Source organism: Schistocerca serialis, chromosome 7, assembly GCF_023864345.2.
Source record: "Schistocerca serialis cubense isolate TAMUIC-IGC-003099 chromosome 7, iqSchSeri2.2, whole genome shotgun sequence".
In the NCBI taxonomy this organism is placed as follows: Eukaryota; Metazoa; Arthropoda; class Insecta; order Orthoptera; family Acrididae; genus Schistocerca; species Schistocerca serialis.
In genome coordinates this window covers 199,269,332-199,282,220 of record NC_064644.1, presented here as the reverse complement: position 1 = coordinate 199,282,220, position 12,889 = coordinate 199,269,332, and the positions used below count along the sequence as shown (strand labels likewise).

Genomic DNA, 12,889 nt, shown 5'->3' with positions numbered 1-12,889 from the left:
ACTGATATTAGACGTCGTAGGCCTAACAACTTGCAGAATCGTTGATTGCTATGTACTTTTTTAAAAGGCCCCAAACTTTCACTATGAGGTTTACGTCGTGCGATGTAGTGGGTTATTCTAAACGCGATAGTGTGTCAAACAAACAACATATACGTCCAGTCCTGTTAACACTGCTATTGTCGGTCTGATAATGGAGAAGGTCCTCGGCCCTCGTCCCTCTGCTCCAGGTGGCGCGAAACATTCTTTATTTCGTTACACAAAGTAATCTTAACCACATTACGGTCGCTAAAGGAAACCTAAACTAAATTTTTATCGACGGTTCTAGAAATACTCGCTATAATTCGGCACACGAATGCCACGGTTTTTAGTCGAAGCTATACACAAGTCCATTCTCTGAATCAAAAGCCTTCTTCAAATATCAACTGTACAGTCTAACACATTCCTGCCACCAGAAGATAACGGACATGCTTAAGCAAATATATAAGAACTGAATCTCGAAACTCAGGGCTGCCAAAAAGTCTAAGTCTTCCACCTGTCCCCCATACCCAGCGATATGTCTACCTGTGCTCTAGACTTCTCAGGGGTTGCTTATTAGGATATATAGATCTGTAGTCTGGGGGACATTCAATTTGAGTTAAACGTCTTAGCGAAGTGCTGTGGCAACAGAGTGACTGTCTTCCACCCACGTACAAGCATTCCCATTGGCTCCTGTCTCTCTCTTATGCTGTTGACACTGTCCTCTCTGCTACTAGCACTCTCGTCCTTGATGTCGCTTCCTGGCATAAGTACTCGTTACTATTATCTTTATCCCAACTTCACAAGTTTTCACCTCGAGATAAGCTCTTGTGAGTGGTGGAATTCTCATGAACCCAACAAAGCCCGGTTTAACTGAATTCATCCCGTCGGCTAACTCTAAGCCGACCCCATGCCCGTATGCAGACAGTATGCAAATCGTATAACGGGCCGCGGAAATGCCTAGTGAGCTCCCACTGATGAGGAATAATAGGCTAAATACATGTAAAAGTACTCCCCAAACCTAAATGAAAGTAGCATAAGTTATTGCTAAGAAAAGCCATTCCCTGTAGGCTCAAAAATTATATGCTACAAATTATTTACTTCGCAGTGAATGAATGTATGTCTTTTCCTTCTTGAAACTGTCTTAGATTTATGAAGTTTTTCTTTGGTGTTACGGACAACTCATACTAACAGGTCATATAAATAGTCTTATAAAACGATTTCTTTCAACACAACAGAAAGCACAGAAGAGAAATGCAGGGGAAGTAAATGGCATCGTTGTTCTTGTCTAATGATAAGTGTCAACAAAATAACGCTATGCGTTGTTCAAGGTCTCTGTTAGTTTTTGCTTGGTTGAAAACATATGGGGGCGGCAAATTTGGGATTAGCGCTGGATGGTAGATATCCACGCTACGCCACTGTTATCATGTCATTCCCAGACAACCGACATCATTATCCAGTATGGTATGAAAATTCAGTTTGTTAGCTCAGTCTCGCAACATCTATGGTACTTTCAACGTTGGGAATTGGTGACATAGTCCAGTATATCTCTCCAGTCCCGGCCAAATGTGTGTTATTTCTGAGTATTCTAAAATCCAATGCTAAAAATTTCCTGACCCATGGACTTTGAGGTGTGTACTTACCCACGAGTTCAAGTAATAGCTGCATGAACAGCGCGCTTCCATGATGATGTTACAAACTGTCAGGTATGATGAAGCAGGGAAAATATATCAATTTGAGGCAAGGAACCCAAGTCTGTAAACGATCGGGTCGAAGGTTATAAGCGAAAATCGTTCCGATAGCTCTGACAGTGCAACACAAGTACCGTTACTATTTTTGCCAAGATTGTAGAGTAGGAAACTGTCAGAAGTAGAACGGACCAAAAGAAGAAAAAAGTGAGCAGTCAACAAGGGCTCTAACATGCATACCTTAAGGCCTATGAGTACTTGTTCCTCATCGCTGACGTGAAGCACATCTCTCTTCCTGGAGAAGTGCTCTTTCCTCTGAAGGTGTGCATTTTGGACCCCATATTTAAATTTGTTTTCTTGTTTAGTCCATACAGTTGCATTTTCTACATTCTTGGCAACAACAGCGCCGGTACATGTATTCCACTGCTATAGGGATCAGAACGTTTTTCGCTTATAGCTTTAGACTCGGTCGTTTGCGGGCCGGGTTTCCTTACTTCAATTCATACATTTGTCCTTGTCTATCATCCCTGATAGCTTGTAACATCATATATTAAAGGTTCTCCATCAAAAAAGAATACTTAAATTAAACAATACCTCAGCTGGACTGAATTTCGCGCATTCCAGGCGTAAAGCCAATTACGGTACAACAAAAGTATTCACGAAACAGATCCACCTCACCAACAAGAAATGCTCACGTAAATGGTAATTCAGTTTCTCACTGACTAATAATATAATTTCAAAAACTGATTTGGATAAGGCTCATAAGAAACAGCTGTAGCTATTTGGACACTCATCCTCAATATGCGCGTAACTTTGACATACATGAACTCAACACATCCTTCAATTTTCTGAAGATTAAAGAATCTGCTGTATTTCATGGAATGTATTTAGAGTTCGCTAAAACTATAGGTTTTCACACGAAACAATTACTCCTATTATTCTTAATGAAATAATTCAAACCGGAAAACTATCTAAGATGTTTAACGAAGCTAAAGTATGGCAGTCTTAAAATCACACAAAGAAGGAACTGATTCTTGAAGTTTCCCCGGCGTACTGAATAGTCTATGAGGTTTCAGGTTTGCAGCCGGATGATGTTGACTTTTTGGCACAGTATTTCCGCCGGCAAGAACTCAAAGTGAACACACTGAAATCCCAAAGCCTCCCAGAATAAAGAAGGGACAGATGTTGCTGATTATTTATCAACTCTCCGCTTATCATGATGAATCTATAATTAGAGAGGCTGACTCTCGCTCTCGTCCAAGAACTCATTGGTCAAATAATCGGAGTTACTACGATCATGTACTAACGCTTGAAACTTGGTTGAAAGTGCATTTCAGAGAGACCGGAATTTGGTTGCAGATTTCATGGATCTGCAACCAACTTACGGAACAGTATGGAGAGAAGGCTTGACACTCAAGTCTGTTGGTATTGTTCCACCTTGGAAATTAGCACGTTTACTCAACAACATGCTTTCTTGACCATAATTTTCATTTTTTTGAATGTAAAAGCTATCAGATGGAGAAACCTCCCTCAGGGAACAATCCTGGCTCCCATTCAATATAGTTTGTGTATCTCCACAACATGCCAGCAACTAGCATTGAAGTGTTACAACGAAGATGTAAAGCATTGTGAGTACACTTTGAAATGACCGTGCAGCATCGAATTATTGTTTCTGTAGGTGAAGGTTCCAGCTAAACCCAAATAAAACAAATGTCACAGCGATATATCTTCATAATAAAGAAGAACATAGGAAATTGTAAGTATTACTTGACGGGGGTGTACGTTTGCCAAAACTATCCAAAAAGTAGTACTGAGTGCTTTTGACAAGGGATTTCAAATTGATTCCGTATTTATGGATTTCCAGAAGGCTTTTGTCACTGTGCCACACAAGCAGCTTGCAGTGAAGTTGCATGCTTATGGAATAACGTCTCAGTTCTGTGACTGGATTCGTGAGTTCCTGTCAGAAAGGTATTCGTAGTGATTGATAGAAAGTCATCGAGTAAAACAGAAGTGATTTTTGGCTTTCAACACGGTGTTCTTGTAGGCCCTCTGCTGCTCGATGTCTATACAATCAATCTAGGAGACAATCTGACCGCCATGGTAGGTTGTTGGCCGATGATGTTGTCGTTTACCGACTAGTAAAGTCACAAATTGCAAAGCGATTTAGAAAAGATATCTGTATGGTGCGATAATGGGCAATTGACCCTAAATAATGAAAACTGTGAGGACATGGACATGAGTGCTAAAAGGAATCCGTAAAACTCAGGTTACACGATAAATCAGTCAAATCACAAAATTCAGCTAAACACCTAGAAATTACAATCAGAAAGAACTTAAACTGGAAAGAACACACTGAAAATGTTGTGGGAAACGCAAACCAAAGACTGCGTTTTTTGGGAGGACACTTAAGAAATGTAACAGGTCTACTAAGGAGACTGCCTGCACTACCCTTGTCCGTCCACTTTTAGAATACTGCTGCGCGGTGTGCAGTCCTTACCAGATTGGATTAACGGAGTACATGGATAAAGTTCAAAGAAGGACAGCACGTTTTGCATTTTCGCGAAATCGAGGAGAGACTTTCACTGACATGATACAGATTGTGGGGTAGACATCATTGAAACAAAGACTTTTTCATTGCGGCGGAATCTTCTCACGAAATTCCAATCACCAACTATCTCCTCCAAAAGCGAAAATATTTAGTTGACCCTCACCTACATAGGAAGAAACGATAATTATAATGAAATAAGGGATTGAGAGCTCGCACGGAAAGATGTAGGTGTTCGTTTTTTCCTCACGCTGATAGAGATTGGAATAATAGAGAATTATTGTGGAAGTGGTTCGATGAACCCTCTGCCAGGCAGTTAATTTTAATTTGCGGAGTACCCACGTAGGTGTAAATGTAGATGTAGAAATATAGCAGCCTCCTCTGGTCCAGCTCAGTAATTTAAAAGGCACTGCACAGAAATGTAAAAGAAACGTGGTTCAAAGTAGGAAGTAAATATAAATATGCTGCACAATGCCGCATTTCGTGTACTCATCTGCTGATCATTGTGATCCCCCACGGGAAAACATCACACTTACAGTTAGCATGGATCTTGTCTTACTGAGGCCAATGATGAACATTAATGGTGCTGACATATCTACACTAAACCGGTGGTTTCATGTTCTGTTCACAATTGCTCCTTCCGATCTCATAAGAAAACTGCCATGGTGCAAATTCTTAAGAAGAAAGAGTCGCATGAGAACTAATTTCCAAGCAGTGTTTTCCTGAATCCATCGGCAATACGCCTGACATCAAGTAAGCCACCTTGGGTTCATCTACGGCTCACATCTACGGCTCGATGTGACACAGCGATGGAAAAAAAATAAACTTCCACCTCAAATGGCCTACCTAATTCAAAACCCACAGAGTAGATTGTTATGTTAGATTTTTCCCGTCACGAAAGGTTGAGGCTTAACCGTATCCAAAAGGGTCAAGAGAGATTTGGCCACGTCTTGGGATTTTTGTGAAGGTGCTGCGTATGAATTGATGCGAATGAATAAACAGCAAGATATATTGTGTAGAACAGCCCGCACCGTGCTTTCAGAGGATGTTTGAAAGACACACAAGCAGTAACACCGAGGGCATTGAAATAGTTGCCAAATTGAACATTAACTACTTAATTCATTTATATGTATCTAGCACGTTATCTAATGCCATATGATACTAAGTAATAAGCCATATAACTGCAGTATTTTAAGACATTTGTAATAAAATATGGTGGATCTGTCATGCAGTATCAGCTTTGAACACACATGCAATGAAGTAGAATTTGAAACTAATGATAGAATAGTAATTAAAACACTATATCAAGAAGTAACACGTTTTCTGAAAAGTGTCTTGAGAAGCTAGCTCGGCAGCCCACAGGCAATGGAAATATCTTAGACCTTGTAGCTACGAATAGGCCCGACCTTATCGACAGTGCCAGTACAGAAACGAGGATTAGTGATAATTATATCGTTGTAGCAACTATGGTTACGAACGTTAATAAATCACTCGAGAAGGATCGCAGAGTGTTTGTGCTAGGTATAGCACATAAGCAGTTGTCAGCATCTCATTTGGACAGTGAACTGATATCATTTAGTTCCAGTAAGATGAACGTAGAGGAATTATGGGCTAAGTTTAAGCAGATTGTAAATCGTTTCTGGAAAGTTACGTGCCCAGTAAGCGGATAAGGGATGTAAAAGAACCACCATGGTTTAACAAAGCAGAGGCTGTTGCACTAACGCCGGCCGCTGTGGCCGAGCGGTTCTAGGCGCTACAGTCGGGAACCGCGCGACTGCTACGGTCCCAGGTTAGAAACCTGCCTCGGGCATGGATGTGTGTGATGTCCTTAGGTTAGTTAGGTTTAAGTAGTTCTAAGTTCTAGGGGACTGATGACCACAGCAGTTAAGTCCCATAGTGCTCAGAGCCATTTGAACCATTTTGTTGCACTAACGGTTCAAAAGACAACGCACAAAGAACGACAAGCGCAGGTTAGTGGGGCTTCGTGCGTCTGTGAAAATATCCATGCGCGAAGCATAAAACAAACACCACCGTCATATCTTAGCAGAAGATGTGCGAGAGAATCGGAGAAAATTCTGGTTGTATGTAAAATCGCTAAACGGATCTAAGGCTTCCATTCAGTCTCTTGTTGACAAGTCTGACGTGGCAGTTGAAGATGACAAAACGAAAGCGGAAGTCTTAAATTTCACGTTCAAGAAATCGTTCACAAAGAAGAGTCGTGCATACATACCGTCATTTGATCATGAGACAGACCCACGTAGGGAGAACATACTAATAAGCATCCCTGGTGCAGAGAAACAGCTGAAAGCTTTTAAAGCAAATAAATCACCTGGTCCGGATGGAAGCCTAATTCTGTTTTACAAAATGTACGGCATTGGCCCCTCATATAGCTAGCATTTATAGTAAATCTCTCGCCCAGCACAAATTTCCGAGCGACTGGAAAAAAAGCACAGGTGACTTTTTGAAGGGTATAAGAACGGATACACAAAATTACAGTCCAATATCCTGACTTCGGTTTGCTGCAAAGTTCTTGAACGTATTCTCAGTTCGAATATAATAATATTTCTGAAGATTGAGAAGCTGAAATCCACGAAGCAGCATGATTTTAGAAAGCATTGCTCGTGCGAAACTCAGTTCGACCTTTTGTCACATGATATACTGAGAACTATGGATGAAGTGTAAGTGCTAGATTCCATATTTCTAGATTTTCTGAAAACAATTGACTCGGTGACTCACTGCAGGCTGTTAACGAAAGTACGAGCATATGGAATAACTTTACAGCTGTGCGAGTGGCTTGAAGACTTCTTAAATGATAGAATACAGTATGTTGTCCACGGCGGCGAATCTTCATCAGAGACAAAGATATCGTCAGGAGTGTCCCAGGAAAGTGTGATAGGACAGCTGTTGTTTCTGTGTACATAAATGATCTGGCGGACAGGGTGGGCAGCAATATGCAGTTGTTTGCTGATGATATTGTTGTGTATGATGAGATGTCGAAGTTGAGTGAGTGTAGGAAGGTACAAGATCACTTACACAAAATTTTCAGTAGGTGTGATGAATGGCAACTAGCCTTAAATGTGGAAAACAGTAAATTAATTTGGATGAGTAGGAAGACCAAATCTCCGATTTTCAGATACAGTATTACTAGTTTCCTGTTTGACACAGCAATTCGTATCAGGGCTTAACATTGCAAAGAGATATGAGATGAAACGAACATGTGAAAATTATGTTGGGGAAGGCGAATGGTCGATTTCGGTTTAGTGGGAGAATTTTAGGAAAGCGTGATTCAGTTGTAAAGGAGACTACATATAGGACGCTGGTGCGACCTGCTCGATTGTTTGGAAGCCATACCAGGTGATATTGAAGGAAGACATCGAAGCATTTCAGAGGCGGGCAGCTAGATTTGTTACTGGTGGGTTCGATCAACACGTAAGCGTTACGGAGATGTTTCGGGAACTCAAATGGGAATCCCTGGAGGGAAGGCGACGTTGAGGAACACTTACGAAAAAATTTAGAGAACCGGCATTTGAAGCTGACTGCCGAACCATTCTACGGCCGATAGAACACATTAAGCGTACGGACCGAGAAGATAATATACGAGAAATTAGGGCTCATACAGAGGCATATAGACAGTCGTTTTTCCCTCACTCTATTTGAGATTAGAACAGGGGAGCGAATGACAAGCAGTGGTACACGATAACGTTTGTCACGCACCGAACAGTGGCTTGCTGCGTATCTATGTAGATGTAGATGTAAAGAAAATCAAACGAACTCGTATACAGACACATAATTGCCTGCAATATGCTTTCAACGACTGCATTTTCGGTTCTCTTAAACAAGTTCATTCTTGCAAACAACGCGAAAACTAATGATCATTCGGCACTGGCACGTTTTCTGTGGGTGGATACTCGATTACAGCACGCTGTTTCTCAAACACCGACAGAGTTGCAATACACACTGCCATGTTACATATCATTATTCGGAGCCTTCTAGCGACAGAGCTTGCAACTTACATGAGCGAGCGGGAAAGTCGACCGAGTATATGCATGAAAGAAATACTTCACCCAATATTGAGAACAGAATAAAAATTGCCGGCCGGAGTGGCCGAGCGGTTAAAGGCGCTACAGTCTGGAACCGCACGACCGCTACGGTCGCAGGTTCGAATCCTGCCTCCGGCATGGATGTGTGTGATGTCCTTAGGTTAGTTAGGTTTAAGTAGTTCTAAGTTCTAGGGGACTTATGACCACAGCAGTTGAGTCCCATAGTGCTCAGAACAATTTGAACCATTTTTTGAGAATAAAAATTCGGAGGCCTAGCTTTTCAGCACACCTTCATAATGAGGTCAGTTACATTGCGAAAGATTACCACAGAATGTCTACTATTGGTTATTGCTTATATGTGTTACACTGAACTAGTGCACAGTTCATACATGAATATTTGTTTACAATGTCGATGTGTTAAAATGGTTCAAACGGCTCTGAATCCTATGGGAATTAACTACTGAGGTCATCAGTCCCCTAGAACTTAGAACTACTTAAACCTAACTAACCTAAGGGCATCACACACATCCATGCCCGAGGCAGGATTCGAACCTGCGACCGTAGCGCTCGCGCGGTTTCTATCTGTTACTTATGAGGCACAGTTTATCTGTATCTTGCAAGTTGATTTCAGTCGCCTCTTGAATTTCTTTCGAAAGTGAACTGACTAGTTTGATTTCCTTCTAGGACTGAGTGTTGTGCCGTTTTTCTTAGTTTTTTTTTTCCTTCGCTTGTTTAATATAAGTTAACTCGTGTTTTGGTATTCCGGTTTTCCACAAATGTCTTTACCCCAATGTGCAGTAAGAATTGTCAGATGTACCCCCACAGCGCATATATGATCCACGTCTTTTTAAACAGGTCTTTGTAAAGAAGCTGATCACCGCTTCTATTCTTATTGGTCATACCTGTAGACTCAAATGGGGTCCATAGGTCGTTATTCTGATAAGTAAAATCAACTCACAGCTAACATCTGGGTGCGCACGGAATAAGAAGACTTCAAACACTTGATGTTGTATGGTCTTCGTACGACTCTAAACGTATGAAACGGTGAGCAAATTCTTTTTCTGAAAGCACACCGAGTTGCTCTCAATGAAAAATAAAAACTTTTGTAACGTATGTATGTTCGTTACCAATATAAAAAGAGTCCATAAATTAACTTACTTTCTATTAAATAGTTTCATAAAGCAACAACTGAGATAAAATTAATTACATTTTCGTGAGTGGGATGCGCGTAACACATTCGTGACAGATCGTCTTACAATATAATTACCAGTTTCTCGAGAAGCCTATCAGCGACCTGTGTTACTTTGTACTTTACGGGAGTTTCTCTTTACCAAGACAGCAGCCGTACCCAAGGTCACCAGTGTTTCTGGTGTTAAAATATGACACACACAGTCGTATGTGGAATGGCGTGTTGCCTGCATACGAAAATTTGTCGGAGTACGCGTTCCCAACGATTCGACGTTTCGAAAGTTAGAAAAGAATTTTCTAAGGACTGGCGTAGCCTTCTCTACGGGCTCAACCAAGTGTGGCTAGTATCTTTTGTACGTATCCGTGTAGACTTAAGTCTTTACTCATTACCACATGAAAGACTTCAATTTTTCGTCATTATTGACTTTTTTTAAGTGACTTACTATGATCTAAGAGTTCCTCCTCGACAGGTATGTATAGGACGAAAGTAGATGCTAGCAAGGCCACCTATTACCATTAGTTGGGCATAACTGTATGGAAATAAGGATACTAAAATCTTCAGCAGTGGAAAGATTAGCATGACATTTACTTGGGTGAAGCAATAGTTGAGAAAACTGGAGGAGATAGTAATGACAACAATGTCACTTAAGATACTGGATGTGGTATAAGCAGTGACCAGTCACAGTGATATGACTACCGCCCCTCCCTCCCTCGTATACAGAGTACCCGTAGCTGTCTTCTGGAAATCGTACAGCAGATATGTGACTGGAAGCTGTTAGCGCTTTTGCTGCGTACTCTCACTTTTTTTATATTTTACTCTGTGTTTCATGTGTGCTACTCTCTTCGTTTCATTTGATCCCTTACTTCACAGTGTTGGAGTCATGGCAGCGTTATCACTGACTGTGCACTGTGATGGGGAAGCCTTACAAAGGTGGCCTGGAAGAGCGCCACGCACGCCGCCACGACGCTGCACAGGAACTGGATGAACGCCACGGGGCCCATCACAGTCTCCAGGAACAGCACCAGCCTGCGGACAGTACGTGCGGCTCCATGATGAGTCCCGTTGTATCATGTTATTCTCATTGCACTAAGCTAATAACTAATAGTGTGTGGGGCTGAGAAGCCAACAAGACGTTTCTTCATGTACAATGTAACGAAAGGTTCTTATTGTCGACAATATTATGACAAAATACAGAAGACAAATGGATGTAGGTGTACAAACTAATCAAAAAACTTGTGTGCTGTTATTTACTTCTGTTCAGTTTAAACGGAATTATTAAATCCTAAACCATATGATGTTGTAAATTACTTATACCAATAACAGGGACAGGGCAAAATAGTATTAACGGCCTAGTATAAAAACAATCCCTACGGAGATCCTTTCTGAACGGGCAGCACACCGATGTGGTCTTCGATTTACCTTTTGTACCACAATATTGCAACGAATTTTTGTATATAGCTAGAACTGTTTCGGCCCACCTGAACACTGTAATGCTTACCGCCTTTTTAAAAATCTTAGATACTTCTAATCACAGGGAATTGGTTAAATCTTGGTAGGAACAGTCGCAGATTTACAAGTGACAAAGTTACTGTTTACACTGTCACAATATTTAAAGAATTCAATGCGAAACTTGTCCTAATTGCAATAGTGAAAATTAATATCACAATTACCAACAGAATTAGGAAAATGTGAGTCCTATACCGCTTTTGAAAACAATGCAGAAGCGAGATGATTCACCATTATGGTTGTAGTACTTGGCTGACGTACTTAGTTTATAATATTATAGTTACACTTCGTGTGTGTGCGTGCGTGTGTGTGTGTGTGTGTGTGTGTGTGTGTGTGTGTGTGTGTGTGTGTGTATGTATGTATGTATGTATGTGTGTGTGTGTGTGTGTGTGTGTGTGTGTGTGTGTGTGTGTTGTTCTGCTGCTTCATGACGGCATCTGTCTGTTGTTCGTGGGGATGCATTTAATTCTTTGCTACGAAGTAGTTGTAGAATTGTTTTGATACCGGCGTTGACACTGTCTGTATCATAATTCAGCTGCGAAAGAAGGTAATTTCCACAGATATTTGTGTTTGAGGCTTGTGATAGGTGAACGTGTACGGGTCTCCGCAACACACTATTTCTGTTACACAGACCTTAGATTAATGTGTACCATTTTGATAATGAGGAAGGAATCCTTTTACTATCATGTTCATTTACAATTTAATGTAACTGTGTAGTGCCTAACACCTACGACATCAGTGTTTGTTTCGTTTACGAAAACACTAACGCTGTTCAACAACGTGAGATAACGCATCAGATAGTATTCATTTTTCCGTTATAGCTTGCAACGTTAATAGGAGGTACCATGCGCAGGAAATGATAATTATAAGTCATAGGGAAAACGGAAGACAACTATTATTCCTAATGAGAAAATCATTGCCCATTATTTACAATGACATGTGGCAGGAGCAACTTGAAGATAACGTTCATAAAAAGGTTTTCTGTTCGTCAGCCTCGTGTCTACCACGTCGATGGAAAGAAGTGTTTGTGTAGAACAAGAATTACTGATCTACTTTTGTAATACCCTCAATGGCAGGACGTTTTCGGCTTAGTTAAATAGTAGCAGAAACGTAAGATAACGACTAATTCGTTTCAGTTATGAGGCAATTCTGTGGTTTCTGATCTGTTACATGAGGGAGTCCAGCGAGTTATGAGGTGACAGAGTCACATGATTATCCAAGGGCGTATCTTTCATTCTAGTGGAACAAAATAGCTCTAAGGATAGCAGTGTCTCGACCAAAACGGTTATAAATGCCATACATCGTTTTAAGGGGCTTTAGAATGAAGTAACTCACCAAGTACAGCTTAAAGAATTATAGAACTCTGAAAGAACCGTTCGGATCGATAAAAAAATTAGAATTTCTTGGCTAATTGAAACTGTCCGAAGGGAAATATTTAACTGAAGCAATACCAAGGAAGCAGTCTGTTAAAACAACGTAAGTGTATCGATTCTAAGAGGTATTCTGGTTGATTTAGATACATAATGTGACCATGCACTATTTTAAATTCTAGTTGTTCTACTTTGTCCGACACCTGTAATCTGGCTCTTTTTCGTACCGCAAAATCTCCTGGTGATTTTTTATGCAGCTGCGCAGCTGTGAGTACAAATCATTCTCTTCTTCATATGGAATTATCTGCCTAACAGGTGCTGTCTCTCCCTGGAGGGCATTCCAGTACGGCGGCTGCTCTTCATAACGAGTCGTCTGTTTTCCGAGTCTGGACAGGCGCTGGCTCAGTATCTTCAGCTGGGCGGCGGCGTGGAGCATGGCAGTGGCGAAGAACACGTCTAGGCCGACGCTGATGAAATTCCAGTAGAAGATGGCGTGACACTGCACAAAATAGGCTGCCGAGTACCCGATCAGGTCG

At 41.1% G+C, this 12,889-nt stretch overlaps 1 non-coding gene across 1 annotated transcript; it reads left to right on the top strand.

Annotated features, from left to right (window-relative positions):
• Positions 1–8,342: 8,342 nt before the first annotated feature.
• Positions 8,343–8,426, top strand: Trnas-gga (transfer RNA serine (anticodon GGA)). The gene is given in 2 exon segments: positions 8,343–8,382; positions 8,392–8,426. It is a non-coding gene; the product is annotated as a tRNA-Ser (tRNA).
• Positions 8,427–12,889: the final 4,463 nt, after the last annotated feature.